Consider the following 19,760-nt stretch of genomic DNA (forward strand, 5'->3'; position numbering starts at 1 on the left):
TAGAATGACGGCGGGCGTGCGTAAAGGGCGCGCCCGGGGATAGCCCATTCATTTACAACGGCGTGTCCGCCAGGCGGCGACATTTCCCCGTTACCGGTGGCTGCGCGGCGGGTGAGTGACAGAGCTTATCCGAGCGGCTGGAACTCTGCGCCGGCGTGGTCGAGCGTGAGGCCTCGGCCCTTTGGCTGCCTGGTACCTAAACACTTCCATTGATCCAGCCACGGAGGGTGCTGGCTGGTGGCTCCATACCTCCAGAGCTCCATACTTCCATAGCTGCAGAGCTCCATAGCTCCATACCTCCATACCTCCAGAGCTCCATACTTCCATAGCTCTATACTTCCATAGCTCCATAGCACCAGAGCTCCATACCTCCAGAGCTCCATAGCACCAGAGCTCCATAGCTCCATAGCACCAGAGCTCCATAGCTCCATAGCACCAGAGCTCCATACCTCCAGAGCTCCAGAGCTCCATAGCACCAGAGCTCCATAGCTCCATAGCACCAGAGCTCCATAGCTCCATAGCACCAGAGCTCCATAGCTCCATAGCTCCATAGCACCAGAGCTCCATAGCTCCATAGCACCAGAGCTCCATAGCTCCATAGCACCAGAGCTCCATACTTCCATAGCTCCAGGGCTCCATAGCTCCAGGGCTCCATAGCTCCATACCTCCATAGCTCCATAGCTCCATACTTCCAGAGCTCCATAGCTCCATACTTCCATAGCTCCATAGCTCCATACTTCCATAGCACCAGAGCTCCATACTTCCATAGCACCAGAGCTCCAGAGCTCCAGAGCTCCAGCCTGGGTGGCTGGTGGCTCCATAGCTCCATACTTCCATAGCTCTAAGTCAGAGAGTTGGCGAAAATTGCACTAAGTGCAAAAGCCCATTCATTTACAACGGCGTGTCCACAAGGCGGCGACATTTCCCCGTTACCGGTGGCTGCGCGGCGGGTGAGTGACAGAGCTTATCCGAGCGGCTGGAACTCTGCGCCGGCGTGGTCGAGCGTGAGGCCTCGGCCCTTTGGCTGCCTGGTACCTAAAACACTTCCATTGATCCAGCCACGGAGGGTGCTGGCTGGTGGCTCCATACCTCCATAGCTCCATAGCACCAGAGCTCCATAGCTCCATAGCACCAGAGCTCCATGGCTTCAGAGCTCCATAGCACCATAGCTCCATACCTCCAGAGCTCCAGGGCTCCATAGCTCCATACCTCCAGAGCTCCATACCTCCAGAGCTCCATACCTCCAGAGCTCCATAGCACCAGAGCTCCATGGCTTCAGAGCTCCATAGCACCATAGCTCCATACCTCCAGAGCTCCAGGGCTCCATAGCTCCATACCTCCAGAGCTCCATACCTCCAGAGCTCCATACCTCCAGAGCTCCATAGCACCAGAGCTCCATGGCTTCAGAGCTCCATAGCACCATAGCTCCATACCTCCAGAGCTCCAGGGCTCCATAGCTACATACCTCCAGAGCTCCATACCTCCAGAGCTCCATACCTCCAGAGCTCCAGAGCTCCATAGCACCAGAACTCCATGGCTTCAGAGCTCCATAGCACCATAGCTCCATACCTCCAGAGCTCCAGGGCTCCATAGCTCCATACCTCCAGAGCTCCATACCTCCAGAGCTCCAGAGCTCCATAGCACCAGAGCTCCATGGCTTCAGAGCTCCATAGCACCATAGCTCCATACCTCCAGAGCTCCAGGGCTCCATAGCTCCATACCTCCAGAGCTCCATACCTCCAGAGCTCCAGAGCTCCATAGCACCAGAGCTCCATGGCTTCAGAGCTCCATAGCACCATAGCTCCATACCTCCAGAGCTCCAGGGCTCCAAAGCTCCATACCTCCAGAGCTCCATACCTCCAGAGCTCCATACCTCCAGAGCTCCATAGCTCCATAGCACCAGAGCTCCATAGCTCCATAGCACCAGAGCTCCATAGCACCAGAGCTCCATAGCACCAGAGCTCCATAGCTCCATAGCACCAGAGCTCCATAGCTCCATAGCACCAGAGCTCCATAGCTCCATAGCACCAGAGCTCCATACTTCCAGAGCTCCATAGCTCCATAGCTCCATAGCACCAGAGCTCCATAGCTCCATAGCACCAGAGCTCCATAGCTCCATAGCACCAGAGCTCCATACTTCCATAGCTCCATAGCTCCATACCTCCAGAGCTCCATAGCTCCATAGCTCCATACCTCCAGAGCTCCATAGCTCCAGAGCTCCATAGCTCCATAGCACCAGAGCTCCATAGCTCCATAGCACCAGAGCTCCATACTTCCATAGCTCCAGGGCTCCATAGCTCCAGGGCTCCATAGCTCCATACCTCCAGAGCTCCATAGCTCCATACTTCCAGAGCTCCATAGCTCCATAGCACCAGAGCTCCATAGCTCCATAGCACCAGAGCTCCATAGCTCCATAGCACCAGAGCTCCATAGCTCCATAGCACCAGAGCTCCATAGCTCCATAGCTCCAGGGCTCCATAGCTCCATAGCTCCAGGGCTCCATAGCTCCATAGCTCCAGGGCTCCATAGCTCCATAGCTCCATACCTCCAGAGCTCCATACCTCCAGAGCTCCATACCTCCATAGCACCAGAGCTCCATAGCTCCAGGGCTCCATAGCTCCATACCTCCAGAGCTCCATAGCTCCATACTTCCAGAGCTCCATAGCTCCATAGCTCCATACTTCCATAGCTCCATAGCTCCATACTTCCATAGCACCTGAGCTCCATACCTCCAGAGCTCCATAGCTCCAGCCTGGGTGGCTGGTGGCTCCATAGCTCCATACTTCCATAGCTCTAAGTCAGAGAGTTGGCGAAAATTGCACTAAGTGCGAAAGCCCATTCATTTACAACGGCGTGTCCGCCAGGCGGCGACATTTCCCCGTTACCGGTGGCTGCGCGGCGGGTGAGTGACAGAGCTTATCCGAGCGGCTGGAACTCTGCGCCGGCGTGGTCGAGCGTGAGGCCTCGGCCCTTTGGCTGCCTGGTACCTAAAACACTTCCATTGATCCAGCCACGGAGGGTGCTGGCTGGTGGCTCCATACCTCCATAGCTCCATAGCTCCATAGCACCAGAGCTCCATAGCTCCATAGCACCAGAGCTCCATGGCTTCAGAGCTCCATAGCACCATAGCTCCATACCTCCAGAGCTCCAGGGCTCCATAGCTCCATACCTCCAGAGCTCCATACCTCCAGAGCTCCATACCTCCAGAGCTCCATAGCTCCATAGCACCAGAGCTCCATAGCTCCATAGCACCAGAGCTCCATAGCACCAGAACTCCATAGCACCAGAGCTCCATAGCTCCATAGCACCAGAGCTCCATAGCTCCATAGCACCAGAGCTCCATAGCTCCATAGCACCAGAGCTCCATAGCTCCATAGCACCAGAGCTCCATAGCTCCATAGCTCCAGGGCTCCATAGCTCCATAGCTCCAGGGCTCCATAGCTCCATAGCTCCAGGGCTCCATAGCTCCAGGGCTCCAGGGCTCCATAGCTCCATACCTCCAGAGCTCCATAGCTCCATAGCTCCATACTTCCAGAGCTCCATAGCTCCATAGCTCCATACTTCCATACTTCCATAGCTCCATAGCTCCATAGCTCCATAGCTCCACATTTCCATAGCTCCATAGCTCCATAGCTCCAGAGCTCCATAGCTCCATACTTCCATAGCTCCATAGCTCCAGAGCTCCAGAGCTCCATAGCTCCATACTTCCATAGCTCCATAGCTCCAGAGCTCCAGAGCTCCATAGCTCCATACCTCCATAGCTCCATAGCTCCATACTTCCATAGCTCCATAGCTCCAGAGCTCCATAGCTCCATACTTCCATAGCTCCATAGCTCCAGAGCTCCATAGCTCCATAGCTCCATACCTCCATAGCTCCATAGCTCCATACTTCCATAGCTCCATAGCTCCAGAGCTCCATAGCTCCATACTTCCATAGCTCCATAGCTCCATACTTCCATAGCTCCATAGCTCCATAGCTCCAGGCACGGAGGGTGCTGGAGCTCCACACTTCCATAGGCAGGGAGGGTGCTGGAGCTCCACACTTCCATAGGCAGGGAGGGTGCTGGAGCTCCACACTTCCATAGGCAGGGAGGGTGCTGGAGCTCCACACTTCCATAGGCAGGGAGGGTGCTGGAGCTCCACACTTCCATAGGCAGGGAGGGTGCTGGAGCTCCACACTTCCATAGGCAGGGAGGGTGCTGGAGCTCCACACTTCCATAGGCAGGGAGGGTGCTGGAGCTCCACACTTCCATAGGCAGGGAGGGTGCTGGAGCTCCACACTTCCATAGGCAGGGAGGGTGCTGGAGCTCCACACTTCCATAGGCAGGGAGGGTGCTGGAGCTCCACACTTCCATAGGCAGGGAGGGTGCTGGAGCTCCACACTTCCATAGGCAGGGAGGGTGCTGGAGCTCCACACTTCCATAGGCAGGGAGGGTGCTGGAGCTCCACACTTCCATAGGCAGGGAGGGTGCTGGAGCTCCACACTTCCATAGGCAGGGAGGGTGCTGGAGCTCCACACTTCCATAGGCACGGAGGGTGCTGGAGCTCCACACTTCCATAGGCACGGAGGGTGCTGGAGCTCCACACTTCCATAGCTCCAGGCACGGAGGGTGCTGGCACATCCACACTTCCAGCCACGGAGCATGCTGGCACTTCCACCTTGCTTGCTAAGTCGGCGTGATCTTGCCCAAAAAGTCCCTCCCGAGCTCCAGCTGGAAGTGTAAAAAGAACCGGGCTGGATAAAAAAAAGAACCGGGCTGGATAAAAAAAGAACCGGGCGACCCGTTAAAATTGCTTAGCCGAGGTCCTGGAAGCCTAACACGGCGTGATCTTGTGCAAAAAGCCGCTCCCGAGCTCCAGCTGGAAGTGTAAAAAGAACCGGGCTGGATAAAAAAAGAACCGGGCTGGATAAAAAAAAGAACCGGGCGGCCCGTTAAAATTGCTTAGCCGAGGTCCTGGAAGCCTAACACGGCGTGATCTTGTGCAAAAAGCCGCTCCCGAGCTCCAGCTGGAAGTGTAAAAAGAACCGGGCTGGATAAAAAAAAGAACCGGGCGGCCCGTTAAAATTGCTTAGCCGAGGTCCTGGAAGCCTAACCCGGCGTGATCTTGTGCAAATAGCCGCTGCCGAGCTCCAGCTGGAAGTGTGAAAAGAACCGGGCTGGATAAAAAAAAGAACCGGGCTGGATCAAAAAAGAACCGGGCGACCCGTTAAAATTGCTTAGCCGAGGTCCTGGAAGCCTAACACGGCGTGATCTTGTGCAAAAAGCCGCTCCCGAGCTCCAGCTGGAAGTGTAAAAAGAACCGGGCTGGATAAAAAAAGAACCGGGCTGGATCAAAAAAGAACCGGGCGACCCGTTAAAATTGCTTAGCCGAGGTCCTGGAAGCCTAACCCGGCGTGATCTTTTGCAAAAAGCCGCTCCCGAGCTCCAGCTGGAAGTGTAAAAAGAACCGGGCTGGATAAAAAAAGAACCGGGCTGGATCAAAAAAGAACCGGGCGACCCGTTAAAATTGCTTAGCCGAGGTCCTGGAAGCCTAACCCGGCGTGATCTTGTGCAAAAAGCCGCTCCCGAGCTCCAGCTGGAAGTGTAAAAAGAACCGGGCTGGATAAAAAAAAGAACCGGGCGGCCCGTTAAAATTGCTTAGCCGAGGTCCTGGAAGCCTAACCCGGCGTGATCTTGTGCAAAAAACCGCTCCCGAGCTCCAGCTGGAAGTGTAAAAAGAACCGGGCTGGATAAAAAAAAGAACCGGGCTGGATCAAAAAAAGAACCGGGCGACCCGTTAAAATTGCTTAGCCGAGGTCCTGGAAGCCTAACCCGGCGTGATCTTGTGCAAATAGCCGCTGCCGAGCTCCAGCTGGAAGTGTGAAAAGAACCGGGCTGGATAAAAAAAAGAACCGGGCTGGATCAAAAAAGAACCGGGCGACCCGTTAAAATTGCTTAGCCGAGGTCCTGGAAGCCTAACACGGCGTGATCTTGTGCAAAAAGCCGCTCCCGAGCTCCAGCTGGAAGTGTAAAAAGAACCGGGCTGGATAAAAAAAGAACCGGGCTGGATCAAAAAAGAACCGGGCGACCCGTTAAAATTGCTTAGCCGAGGTCCTGGAAGCCTAACACGGCGTGATCTTGTGCAAAAAGCCGCTCCCGAGCTCCAGCTGGAAGTGTAAAAAGAACCGGGCTGGATAAAAAAAGAACCGTGCTGGATCAAAAAAGAACCGGGCGACCCGTTAAAATTGCTTAGCCGAGGTCCTGGAAGCCTAACCCGGCGTGATCTTGTGCAAAAAGCCGCTCCCGAGCTCCAGCTGGAAGTGTAAAAAGAACCGGGCTGGATAAAAAAAAGAACCGGGCGGCCCGTTAAAATTGCTTAGCCGAGGTCCTGGAAGCCTAACCCGGCGTGATCTTGTGCAAAAAGCCGCTCCCGAGCTCCAGCTGGAAGTGTAAAAAGAACCGGGCTGGATAAAAAAAAGAACCGGGCTGGATCAAAAAAGAACCGGGCGACCCGTTAAAATTGCTTAGCCGAGGTCCTGGAAGCCTAACACGGCGTGATCTTGTGCAAAAAGCCGCTCCCGAGCTCCAGCTGGAAGTGTAAAAAGAACCGGGCTGGATAAAAAAAGAACCGGGCTGGATCAAAAAAGAACCGGGCGACCCGTTAAAATTGCTTAGCCGAGGTCCTGGAAGCCTAACACGGCGTGATCTTGCCCGAAAGTCGGCCTCTATACTTCCATTTTAGGTACCAGGCGCTCATAGTGTGTTGGTCCCACTAGTCAGTGTACTGGTCCCACTCGCTAGTGTACTGGTCCCCCTAGTCAGTGTACTCATCCAGTTACCCCCCGTTTTCCAAAACACAATCGGCACGTATAAGGGGGGGACTCCTGAGAGAGATGAGGTATATGCCAGCGCAACACCAATCCGCTCCGCGCTGGTTCCCATGTCGGCTACGGATGAATAAAACCAGCCTGTCCCCCCTGGAGCTCACGAGACACGGAATTTTTTCTAAGTGCCAACGGCTCTTCCGAGCAAACGTGTCCGCTCCGGCTGGTTCCCCCGTCGGCCTCGAATGACGAAAAATGCCGGTCTCCGCCCGGAGCTCATGACAAACGAAAAATTTTCTAAGTGCCAACGGCACTTGCGAGCGAATGTGTCCGCTCGGCGCTGGTTCCCGGGTCGAACCCGGAAGACGAAAAACGCCGGTCTCCGCCCGGAGCTCATGACAAACGAAAAATTTTCTAAGTGCCAACGGCACTTGCGAGCTATGGCTTCAGAGCTCCATAGCACCATAGCTCCATACCTCCAGAGCTCCAGGGCTCCAAAGCTCCATACCTCCAGAGCTCCATACCTCCAGAGCTCCATACCTCCAGAGCTCCATAGCTCCATAGCACCAGAGCTCCATAGCTCCATAGCACCAGAGCTCCATAGCACCAGAGCTCCATAGCACCAGAGCTCCATAGCTCCATAGCACCAGAGCTCCATAGCTCCATAGCACCAGAGCTCCATAGCTCCATAGCACCAGAGCTCCATACTTCCAGAGCTCCATAGCTCCATAGCTCCATAGCACCAGAGCTCCATAGCTCCATAGCACCAGAGCTCCATAGCTCCATAGCACCAGAGCTCCATACTTCCATAGCTCCATAGCTCCATACCTCCAGAGCTCCATAGCTCCATAGCTCCATACCTCCAGAGCTCCATAGCTCCAGAGCTCCATAGCTCCATAGCACCAGAGCTCCATAGCTCCATAGCACCAGAGCTCCATACTTCCATAGCTCCAGGGCTCCATAGCTCCAGGGCTCCATAGCTCCATACCTCCAGAGCTCCATAGCTCCATACTTCCAGAGCTCCATAGCTCCATAGCACCAGAGCTCCATAGCTCCATAGCACCAGAGCTCCATAGCTCCATAGCACCAGAGCTCCATAGCTCCATAGCACCAGAGCTCCATAGCTCCATAGCTCCAGGGCTCCATAGCTCCATAGCTCCAGGGCTCCATAGCTCCATAGCTCCAGGGCTCCATAGCTCCATAGCTCCATACCTCCAGAGCTCCATACCTCCAGAGCTCCATACCTCCATAGCACCAGAGCTCCATAGCTCCAGGGCTCCATAGCTCCATACCTCCAGAGCTCCATAGCTCCATACTTCCAGAGCTCCATAGCTCCATAGCTCCATACTTCCATAGCTCCATAGCTCCATACTTCCATAGCACCTGAGCTCCATACCTCCAGAGCTCCATAGCTCCAGCCTGGGTGGCTGGTGGCTCCATAGCTCCATACTTCCATAGCTCTAAGTCAGAGAGTTGGCGAAAATTGCACTAAGTGCGAAAGCCCATTCATTTACAACGGCGTGTCCGCCAGGCGGCGACATTTCCCCGTTACCGGTGGCTGCGCGGCGGGTGAGTGACAGAGCTTATCCGAGCGGCTGGAACTCTGCGCCGGCGTGGTCGAGCGTGAGGCCTCGGCCCTTTGGCTGCCTGGTACCTAAAACACTTCCATTGATCCAGCCACGGAGGGTGCTGGCTGGTGGCTCCATACCTCCATAGCTCCATAGCTCCATAGCACCAGAGCTCCATAGCTCCATAGCACCAGAGCTCCATGGCTTCAGAGCTCCATAGCACCATAGCTCCATACCTCCAGAGCTCCAGGGCTCCATAGCTCCATACCTCCAGAGCTCCATACCTCCAGAGCTCCATACCTCCAGAGCTCCATAGCTCCATAGCACCAGAGCTCCATAGCTCCATAGCACCAGAGCTCCATAGCACCAGAACTCCATAGCACCAGAGCTCCATAGCTCCATAGCACCAGAGCTCCATAGCTCCATAGCACCAGAGCTCCATAGCTCCATAGCACCAGAGCTCCATAGCTCCATAGCACCAGAGCTCCATAGCTCCATAGCTCCAGGGCTCCATAGCTCCATAGCTCCAGGGCTCCATAGCTCCATAGCTCCAGGGCTCCATAGCTCCAGGGCTCCAGGGCTCCATAGCTCCATACCTCCAGAGCTCCATAGCTCCATAGCTCCATACTTCCAGAGCTCCATAGCTCCATAGCTCCATACTTCCATACTTCCATAGCTCCATAGCTCCATAGCTCCATAGCTCCACATTTCCATAGCTCCATAGCTCCATAGCTCCAGAGCTCCATAGCTCCATACTTCCATAGCTCCATAGCTCCAGAGCTCCAGAGCTCCATAGCTCCATACTTCCATAGCTCCATAGCTCCAGAGCTCCAGAGCTCCATAGCTCCATACCTCCATAGCTCCATAGCTCCATACTTCCATAGCTCCATAGCTCCAGAGCTCCATAGCTCCATACTTCCATAGCTCCATAGCTCCAGAGCTCCATAGCTCCATAGCTCCATACCTCCATAGCTCCATAGCTCCATACTTCCATAGCTCCATAGCTCCAGAGCTCCATAGCTCCATACTTCCATAGCTCCATAGCTCCATACTTCCATAGCTCCATAGCTCCATAGCTCCAGGCACGGAGGGTGCTGGAGCTCCACACTTCCATAGGCAGGGAGGGTGCTGGAGCTCCACACTTCCATAGGCAGGGAGGGTGCTGGAGCTCCACACTTCCATAGGCAGGGAGGGTGCTGGAGCTCCACACTTCCATAGGCAGGGAGGGTGCTGGAGCTCCACACTTCCATAGGCAGGGAGGGTGCTGGAGCTCCACACTTCCATAGGCAGGGAGGGTGCTGGAGCTCCACACTTCCATAGGCAGGGAGGGTGCTGGAGCTCCACACTTCCATAGGCAGGGAGGGTGCTGGAGCTCCACACTTCCATAGGCAGGGAGGGTGCTGGAGCTCCACACTTCCATAGGCAGGGAGGGTGCTGGAGCTCCACACTTCCATAGGCAGGGAGGGTGCTGGAGCTCCACACTTCCATAGGCAGGGAGGGTGCTGGAGCTCCACACTTCCATAGGCAGGGAGGGTGCTGGAGCTCCACACTTCCATAGGCAGGGAGGGTGCTGGAGCTCCACACTTCCATAGGCAGGGAGGGTGCTGGAGCTCCACACTTCCATAGGCACGGAGGGTGCTGGAGCTCCACACTTCCATAGGCACGGAGGGTGCTGGAGCTCCACACTTCCATAGCTCCAGGCACGGAGGGTGCTGGCACATCCACACTTCCAGCCACGGAGCATGCTGGCACTTCCACCTTGCTTGCTAAGTCGGCGTGATCTTGCCCAAAAAGTCCCTCCCGAGCTCCAGCTGGAAGTGTAAAAAGAACCGGGCTGGATAAAAAAAAGAACCGGGCTGGATAAAAAAAGAACCGGGCGACCCGTTAAAATTGCTTAGCCGAGGTCCTGGAAGCCTAACACGGCGTGATCTTGTGCAAAAAGCCGCTCCCGAGCTCCAGCTGGAAGTGTAAAAAGAACCGGGCTGGATAAAAAAAGAACCGGGCTGGATAAAAAAAAGAACCGGGCGGCCCGTTAAAATTGCTTAGCCGAGGTCCTGGAAGCCTAACACGGCGTGATCTTGTGCAAAAAGCCGCTCCCGAGCTCCAGCTGGAAGTGTAAAAAGAACCGGGCTGGATAAAAAAAAGAACCGGGCGGCCCGTTAAAATTGCTTAGCCGAGGTCCTGGAAGCCTAACCCGGCGTGATCTTGTGCAAATAGCCGCTGCCGAGCTCCAGCTGGAAGTGTGAAAAGAACCGGGCTGGATAAAAAAAAGAACCGGGCTGGATCAAAAAAGAACCGGGCGACCCGTTAAAATTGCTTAGCCGAGGTCCTGGAAGCCTAACACGGCGTGATCTTGTGCAAAAAGCCGCTCCCGAGCTCCAGCTGGAAGTGTAAAAAGAACCGGGCTGGATAAAAAAAGAACCGGGCTGGATCAAAAAAGAACCGGGCGACCCGTTAAAATTGCTTAGCCGAGGTCCTGGAAGCCTAACCCGGCGTGATCTTTTGCAAAAAGCCGCTCCCGAGCTCCAGCTGGAAGTGTAAAAAGAACCGGGCTGGATAAAAAAAGAACCGGGCTGGATCAAAAAAGAACCGGGCGACCCGTTAAAATTGCTTAGCCGAGGTCCTGGAAGCCTAACCCGGCGTGATCTTGTGCAAAAAGCCGCTCCCGAGCTCCAGCTGGAAGTGTAAAAAGAACCGGGCTGGATAAAAAAAAGAACCGGGCGGCCCGTTAAAATTGCTTAGCCGAGGTCCTGGAAGCCTAACCCGGCGTGATCTTGTGCAAAAAGCCGCTCCCGAGCTCCAGCTGGAAGTGTAAAAAGAACCGGGCTGGATAAAAAAAAGAACCGGGCTGGATCAAAAAAAGAACCGGGCGACCCGTTAAAATTGCTTAGCCGAGGTCCTGGAAGCCTAACCCGGCGTGATCTTGTGCAAATAGCCGCTGCCGAGCTCCAGCTGGAAGTGTGAAAAGAACCGGGCTGGATAAAAAAAAGAACCGGGCTGGATCAAAAAAGAACCGGGCGACCCGTTAAAATTGCTTAGCCGAGGTCCTGGAAGCCTAACACGGCGTGATCTTGTGCAAAAAGCCGCTCCCGAGCTCCAGCTGGAAGTGTAAAAAGAACCGGGCTGGATAAAAAAAGAACCGGGCTGGATCAAAAAAGAACCGGGCGACCCGTTAAAATTGCTTAGCCGAGGTCCTGGAAGCCTAACACGGCGTGATCTTGTGCAAAAAGCCGCTCCCGAGCTCCAGCTGGAAGTGTAAAAAGAACCGGGCTGGATAAAAAAAGAACCGTGCTGGATCAAAAAAGAACCGGGCGACCCGTTAAAATTGCTTAGCCGAGGTCCTGGAAGCCTAACCCGGCGTGATCTTGTGCAAAAAGCCGCTCCCGAGCTCCAGCTGGAAGTGTAAAAAGAACCGGGCTGGATAAAAAAAAGAACCGGGCGGCCCGTTAAAATTGCTTAGCCGAGGTCCTGGAAGCCTAACCCGGCGTGATCTTGTGCAAAAAGCCGCTCCCGAGCTCCAGCTGGAAGTGTAAAAAGAACCGGGCTGGATAAAAAAAAGAACCGGGCTGGATCAAAAAAGAACCGGGCGACCCGTTAAAATTGCTTAGCCGAGGTCCTGGAAGCCTAACACGGCGTGATCTTGTGCAAAAAGCCGCTCCCGAGCTCCAGCTGGAAGTGTAAAAAGAACCGGGCTGGATAAAAAAAGAACCGGGCTGGATCAAAAAAGAACCGGGCGACCCGTTAAAATTGCTTAGCCGAGGTCCTGGAAGCCTAACACGGCGTGATCTTGCCCGAAAGTCGGCCTCTATACTTCCATTTTAGGTACCAGGCGCTCATAGTGTGTTGGTCCCACTAGTCAGTGTACTGGTCCCACTCGCTAGTGTACTGGTCCCCCTAGTCAGTGTACTCATCCAGTTACCCCCCGTTTTCCAAAACACAATCGGCACGTATAAGGGGGGGACTCCTGAGAGAGATGAGGTATATGCCAGCGCAACACCAATCCGCTCCGCGCTGGTTCCCATGTCGGCTACGGATGAATAAAACCAGCCTGTCCCCCCTGGAGCTCACGAGACACGGAATTTTTTCTAAGTGCCAACGGCTCTTCCGAGCAAACGTGTCCGCTCCGGCTGGTTCCCCCGTCGGCCTCGAATGACGAAAAATGCCGGTCTCCGCCCGGAGCTCATGACAAACGAAAAATTTTCTAAGTGCCAACGGCACTTGCGAGCGAATGTGTCCGCTCGGCGCTGGTTCCCGGGTCGAACCCGGAAGACGAAAAACGCCGGTCTCCGCCCGGAGCTCATGACAAACGAAAAATTTTCTAAGTGCCAACGGCACTTGCGAGCTATGGCTTCAGAGCTCCATAGCACCATAGCTCCATACCTCCAGAGCTCCAGGGCTCCAAAGCTCCATACCTCCAGAGCTCCATACCTCCAGAGCTCCATACCTCCAGAGCTCCATAGCTCCATAGCACCAGAGCTCCATAGCTCCATAGCACCAGAGCTCCATAGCACCAGAGCTCCATAGCACCAGAGCTCCATAGCTCCATAGCACCAGAGCTCCATAGCTCCATAGCACCAGAGCTCCATAGCTCCATAGCACCAGAGCTCCATACTTCCAGAGCTCCATAGCTCCATAGCTCCATAGCACCAGAGCTCCATAGCTCCATAGCACCAGAGCTCCATAGCTCCATAGCACCAGAGCTCCATACTTCCATAGCTCCATAGCTCCATACCTCCAGAGCTCCATAGCTCCATAGCTCCATACCTCCAGAGCTCCATAGCTCCAGAGCTCCATAGCTCCATAGCACCAGAGCTCCATAGCTCCATAGCACCAGAGCTCCATACTTCCATAGCTCCAGGGCTCCATAGCTCCAGGGCTCCATAGCTCCATACCTCCAGAGCTCCATAGCTCCATACTTCCAGAGCTCCATAGCTCCATAGCACCAGAGCTCCATAGCTCCATAGCACCAGAGCTCCATAGCTCCATAGCACCAGAGCTCCATAGCTCCATAGCACCAGAGCTCCATAGCTCCATAGCTCCAGGGCTCCATAGCTCCATAGCTCCAGGGCTCCATAGCTCCATAGCTCCAGGGCTCCATAGCTCCATAGCTCCATACCTCCAGAGCTCCATACCTCCAGAGCTCCATACCTCCATAGCACCAGAGCTCCATAGCTCCAGGGCTCCATAGCTCCATACCTCCAGAGCTCCATAGCTCCATACTTCCAGAGCTCCATAGCTCCATAGCTCCATACTTCCATAGCTCCATAGCTCCATACTTCCATAGCACCTGAGCTCCATACCTCCAGAGCTCCATAGCTCCAGCCTGGGTGGCTGGTGGCTCCATAGCTCCATACTTCCATAGCTCTAAGTCAGAGAGTTGGCGAAAATTGCACTAAGTGCGAAAGCCCATTCATTTACAACGGCGTGTCCGCCAGGCGGCGACATTTCCCCGTTACCGGTGGCTGCGCGGCGGGTGAGTGACAGAGCTTATCCGAGCGGCTGGAACTCTGCGCCGGCGTGGTCGAGCGTGAGGCCTCGGCCCTTTGGCTGCCTGGTACCTAAAACACTTCCATTGATCCAGCCACGGAGGGTGCTGGCTGGTGGCTCCATACCTCCATAGCTCCATAGCTCCATAGCACCAGAGCTCCATAGCTCCATAGCACCAGAGCTCCATGGCTTCAGAGCTCCATAGCACCATAGCTCCATACCTCCAGAGCTCCAGGGCTCCATAGCTCCATACCTCCAGAGCTCCATACCTCCAGAGCTCCATACCTCCAGAGCTCCATAGCTCCATAGCACCAGAGCTCCATAGCTCCATAGCACCAGAGCTCCATAGCACCAGAACTCCATAGCACCAGAGCTCCATAGCTCCATAGCACCAGAGCTCCATAGCTCCATAGCACCAGAGCTCCATAGCTCCATAGCACCAGAGCTCCATAGCTCCATAGCACCAGAGCTCCATAGCTCCATAGCTCCAGGGCTCCATAGCTCCATAGCTCCAGGGCTCCATAGCTCCATAGCTCCAGGGCTCCATAGCTCCAGGGCTCCAGGGCTCCATAGCTCCATACCTCCAGAGCTCCATAGCTCCATAGCTCCATACTTCCAGAGCTCCATAGCTCCATAGCTCCATACTTCCATACTTCCATAGCTCCATAGCTCCATAGCTCCATAGCTCCACATTTCCATAGCTCCATAGCTCCATAGCTCCAGAGCTCCATAGCTCCATACTTCCATAGCTCCATAGCTCCAGAGCTCCAGAGCTCCATAGCTCCATACTTCCATAGCTCCATAGCTCCAGAGCTCCAGAGCTCCATAGCTCCATACCTCCATAGCTCCATAGCTCCATACTTCCATAGCTCCATAGCTCCAGAGCTCCATAGCTCCATACTTCCATAGCTCCATAGCTCCAGAGCTCCATAGCTCCATAGCTCCATACCTCCATAGCTCCATAGCTCCATACTTCCATAGCTCCATAGCTCCAGAGCTCCATAGCTCCATACTTCCATAGCTCCATAGCTCCATACTTCCATAGCTCCATAGCTCCATAGCTCCAGGCACGGAGGGTGCTGGAGCTCCACACTTCCATAGGCAGGGAGGGTGCTGGAGCTCCACACTTCCATAGGCAGGGAGGGTGCTGGAGCTCCACACTTCCATAGGCAGGGAGGGTGCTGGAGCTCCACACTTCCATAGGCAGGGAGGGTGCTGGAGCTCCACACTTCCATAGGCAGGGAGGGTGCTGGAGCTCCACACTTCCATAGGCAGGGAGGGTGCTGGAGCTCCACACTTCCATAGGCAGGGAGGGTGCTGGAGCTCCACACTTCCATAGGCAGGGAGGGTGCTGGAGCTCCACACTTCCATAGGCAGGGAGGGTGCTGGAGCTCCACACTTCCATAGGCAGGGAGGGTGCTGGAGCTCCACACTTCCATAGGCAGGGAGGGTGCTGGAGCTCCACACTTCCATAGGCAGGGAGGGTGCTGGAGCTCCACACTTCCATAGGCAGGGAGGGTGCTGGAGCTCCACACTTCCATAGGCAGGGAGGGTGCTGGAGCTCCACACTTCCATAGGCAGGGAGGGTGCTGGAGCTCCACACTTCCATAGGCACGGAGGGTGCTGGAGCTCCACACTTCCATAGGCACGGAGGGTGCTGGAGCTCCACACTTCCATAGCTCCAGGCACGGAGGGTGCTGGCACATCCACACTTCCAGCCACGGAGCATGCTGGCACTTCCACCTTGCTTGCTAAGTCGGCGTGATCTTGCCCAAAAAGTCCCTCCCGAGCTCCAGCTGGAAGTGTAAAAAGAACCGGGCTGGATAAAAAAAAGAACCGGGCTGGATAAAAAAAGAACCGGGCGACCCGTTAAAATTGCTTAGCCGAGGTCCTGGAAGCCTAACACGGCGTGATCTTGTGCAAAAAGCCGCTCCCGAGCTCCAGCTGGAAGTGTAAAAAGAACCGGGCTGGATAAAAAAAGAACCGGGCTGGATAAAAAAAAGAACCGGGCGGCCCGTTAAAATTGCTTAGCCGAGGTCCTGGAAGCCTAACACGGCGTGATCTTGTGCAAAAAGCCGCTCCCGAGCTCCAGCTGGAAGTGTAAAAAGAACCGGGCTGGATAAAAAAAAGAACCGGGCGGCCCGTTAAAATTGCTTAGCCGAGGTCCTGGAAGCCTAACCCGGCGTGATCTTGTGCAAATAGCCGCTGCCGAGCTCCAGCTGGAAGTGTGAAAAGAACCGGGCTGGATAAAAAAAAGAACCGGGCTGGATCAAAAAAGAACCGGGCGACCCGTTAAAATTGCTTAGCCGAGGTCCTGGAAGCCTAACACGGCGTGATCTTGTGCAAAAAGCCGCTCCCGAGCTCCAGCTGGAAGTGTAAAAAGAACCGGGCTGGATAAAAAAAGAACCGGGCTGGATCAAAAAAGAACCGGGCGACCCGTTAAAATTGCTTAGCCGAGGTCCTGGAAGCCTAACCCGGCGTGATCTTTTGCAAAAAGCCGCTCCCGAGCTCCAGCTGGAAGTGTAAAAAGAACCGGGCTGGATAAAAAAAGAACCGGGCTGGATCAAAAAAGAACCGGGCGACCCGTTAAAATTGCTTAGCCGAGGTCCTGGAAGCCTAACCCGGCGTGATCTTGTGCAAAAAGCCGCTCCCGAGCTCCAGCTGGAAGTGTAAAAAGAACCGGGCTGGATAAAAAAAAGAACCGGGCGGCCCGTTAAAATTGCTTAGCCGAGGTCCTGGAAGCCTAACCCGGCGTGATCTTGTGCAAAAAGCCGCTCCCGAGCTCCAGCTGGAAGTGTAAAAAGAACCGGGCTGGATAAAAAAAAGAACCGGGCTGGATCAAAAAAAGAACCGGGCGACCCGTTAAAATTGCTTAGCCGAGGTCCTGGAAGCCTAACCCGGCGTGATCTTGTGCAAATAGCCGCTGCCGAGCTCCAGCTGGAAGTGTGAAAAGAACCGGGCTGGATAAAAAAAAGAACCGGGCTGGATCAAAAAAGAACCGGGCGACCCGTTAAAATTGCTTAGCCGAGGTCCTGGAAGCCTAACACGGCGTGATCTTGTGCAAAAAGCCGCTCCCGAGCTCCAGCTGGAAGTGTAAAAAGAACCGGGCTGGATAAAAAAAGAACCGGGCTGGATCAAAAAAGAACCGGGCGACCCGTTAAAATTGCTTAGCCGAGGTCCTGGAAGCCTAACACGGCGTGATCTTGTGCAAAAAGCCGCTCCCGAGCTCCAGCTGGAAGTGTAAAAAGAACCGGGCTGGATAAAAAAAGAACCGTGCTGGATCAAAAAAGAACCGGGCGACCCGTTAAAATTGCTTAGCCGAGGTCCTGGAAGCCTAACCCGGCGTGATCTTGTGCAAAAAGCCGCTCCCGAGCTCCAGCTGGAAGTGTAAAAAGAACCGGGCTGGATAAAAAAAAGAACCGGGCGGCCCGTTAAAATTGCTTAGCCGAGGTCCTGGAAGCCTAACCCGGCGTGATCTTGTGCAAAAAGCCGCTCCCGAGCTCCAGCTGGAAGTGTAAAAAGAACCGGGCTGGATAAAAAAAAGAACCGGGCTGGATCAAAAAAGAACCGGGCGACCCGTTAAAATTGCTTAGCCGAGGTCCTGGAAGCCTAACACGGCGTGATCTTGTGCAAAAAGCCGCTCCCGAGCTCCAGCTGGAAGTGTAAAAAGAACCGGGCTGGATAAAAAAAGAACCGGGCTGGATCAAAAAAGAACCGGGCGACCCGTTAAAATTGCTTAGCCGAGGTCCTGGAAGCCTAACACGGCGTGATCTTGCCCGAAAGTCGGCCTCTATACTTCCATTTTAGGTACCAGGCGCTCATAGTGTGTTGGTCCCACTAGTCAGTGTACTGGTCCCACTCGCTAGTGTACTGGTCCCCCTAGTCAGTGTACTCATCCAGTTACCCCCCGTTTTCCAAAACACAATCGGCACGTATAAGGGGGGGACTCCTGAGAGAGATGAGGTATATGCCAGCGCAACACCAATCCGCTCCGCGCTGGTTCCCATGTCGGCTACGGATGAATAAAACCAGCCTGTCCCCCCTGGAGCTCACGAGACACGGAATTTTTTCTAAGTGCCAACGGCTCTTCCGAGCAAACGTGTCCGCTCCGGCTGGTTCCCCCGTCGGCCTCGAATGACGAAAAATGCCGGTCTCCGCCCGGAGCTCATGACAAACGAAAAATTTTCTAAGTGCCAACGGCACTTGCGAGCGAATGTGTCCGCTCGGCGCTGGTTCCCGGGTCGAACCCGGAAGACGAAAAACGCCGGTCTCCGCCCGGAGCTCATGACAAACGAAAAATTTTCTAAGTGCCAACGGCACTTGCGAGCGAATGTGTCCGCTCGGCGCTGGTTCCCGGGTCGAACCCGGAAGACGAAAAACGCCGGTCCTCGCCCGGAGCTCATGACAAACGAAAAATTTTCTAAGTGCCAACGGCACTTGCGAGCGAATGTGTCCGCTCGGCGCTGGTTCCCGGGTCGAACCCGGAAGACGAAAAACGCCGGTCTCCGCCCGGAGCTCATGACAAACGAAAAATTTTCCAAGTGCCAACGGCACTTGCGAGCGAATGTGTCCGCTCGGCGCTGGTTCCCGGGTCGAACCCGGAAGACGAAAAACGCCGGTCCTCGCCCGGAGCTCATGACAAACGAAAAATTTTCTAAGTGCCAACGGCACTTGCGAGCGAATGTGTCCGCTCGGCGCTGGTTCCCGGGTCGGACCCGGAAGACGAAAAACGCCGGTCTCCGCCCGGAGCTCATGACAAACGAAAAATTTTCTAAGTGCCAACGGCACTTGCGAGCGAATGTGTCCGCTCGGCGCTGGTTCCCGGGTCGAACCCGGAAGACGAAAAACGCCGGTCCTCGCCCGGAGCTCATGACAAACGAAAAATTTTCTAAGTGCCAACGGCACTTGCGAGCGAATGTGTCCGCTCGGCGCTGGTTCCCGGGTCGGACCCGGAAGACGAAAAACGCCGGTCCTCGCCTGGAGGTCCCAGCAAAATCGGCGAAAAAACGACTGTCAACTTTCGAAAAAACGGCTAAGTGTCGACTTTCGAAAAAACGGCTAAGTGTCAACTTTCGAAAAAACGGCTAAGTGTCAACTTTCGAAAAAACGACTAAGTGTCGCCTCTCTGAAAAAACGGCAGAGTGCCCACGGCTCTGCGGGGCTTGTGAGTCCGCCCCGCGCCGGTTCGGCGGTCGGCCTCAAAAAGCGAAAAATCAGCCTCTCTCCCTGGAGCTCACCAAAAATTTGTCGAAATTTTTCTAAGTTCTCCTCGAGGTACCAGGGGGTGAGGTACCCGGGCTAAGATGCAGTACCTTTTTTGGTCTTCAGGTGCGCCAGAGTACAATGAAATGGTCCCAGTAGTCAGTGTACTCATCGACTTTCCCCCCGTTTTCCAAAGCACCTCGTTTACGAGTATGGAGGAGATGGTGCTGGTCTCCCCACGGCGTCGGACACGCCGTCCTCGACAGCACAAGGTCGGATAGAAGACCTGGAAAGCGCCGTGGCACGCGCTGGAGGTGGGCACTGTGGCGAAAAAACGACTAAGTGTCAACTTTCGAAAAAACGACTAAGTGTCAACTTTCGAAAAAACGGCTAAGTGTCAACTTTCGAAAAAACGACTAAGTGTCACCTCTCTGAAAAAATGGCAAAGTGTCGCCTCTCTGAAAATTTTCTAAGTGCCCACGGCTCTGCGGGCTCGTGCATCCGAGCCGCGCCGGTTCTGCAACCGGCCTAGAATGACGAAAAATAACGGTCTCCTCCTGGAGCTCACAGCCAATTGTGGCGAAAAAGTGGCAAAGTGCCCACGGCTCTGCGGGCTCGTGCATCCGACCCGCGCCGGTTCTGCAGCCGGCCTCGAATGACGAAAAATGACGGTCTCCTCCTGGAGCTCACAGCCAACT

This window comes from Syngnathus leptorhynchus, unplaced genomic scaffold (genome assembly GCF_054491065.1).
Source record: "Syngnathus leptorhynchus isolate UIUO unplaced genomic scaffold, UIUO_Slep HiC_scaffold_27, whole genome shotgun sequence".
NCBI lineage: Eukaryota > Metazoa > Chordata > Actinopteri > Syngnathiformes > Syngnathidae > Syngnathus > Syngnathus leptorhynchus.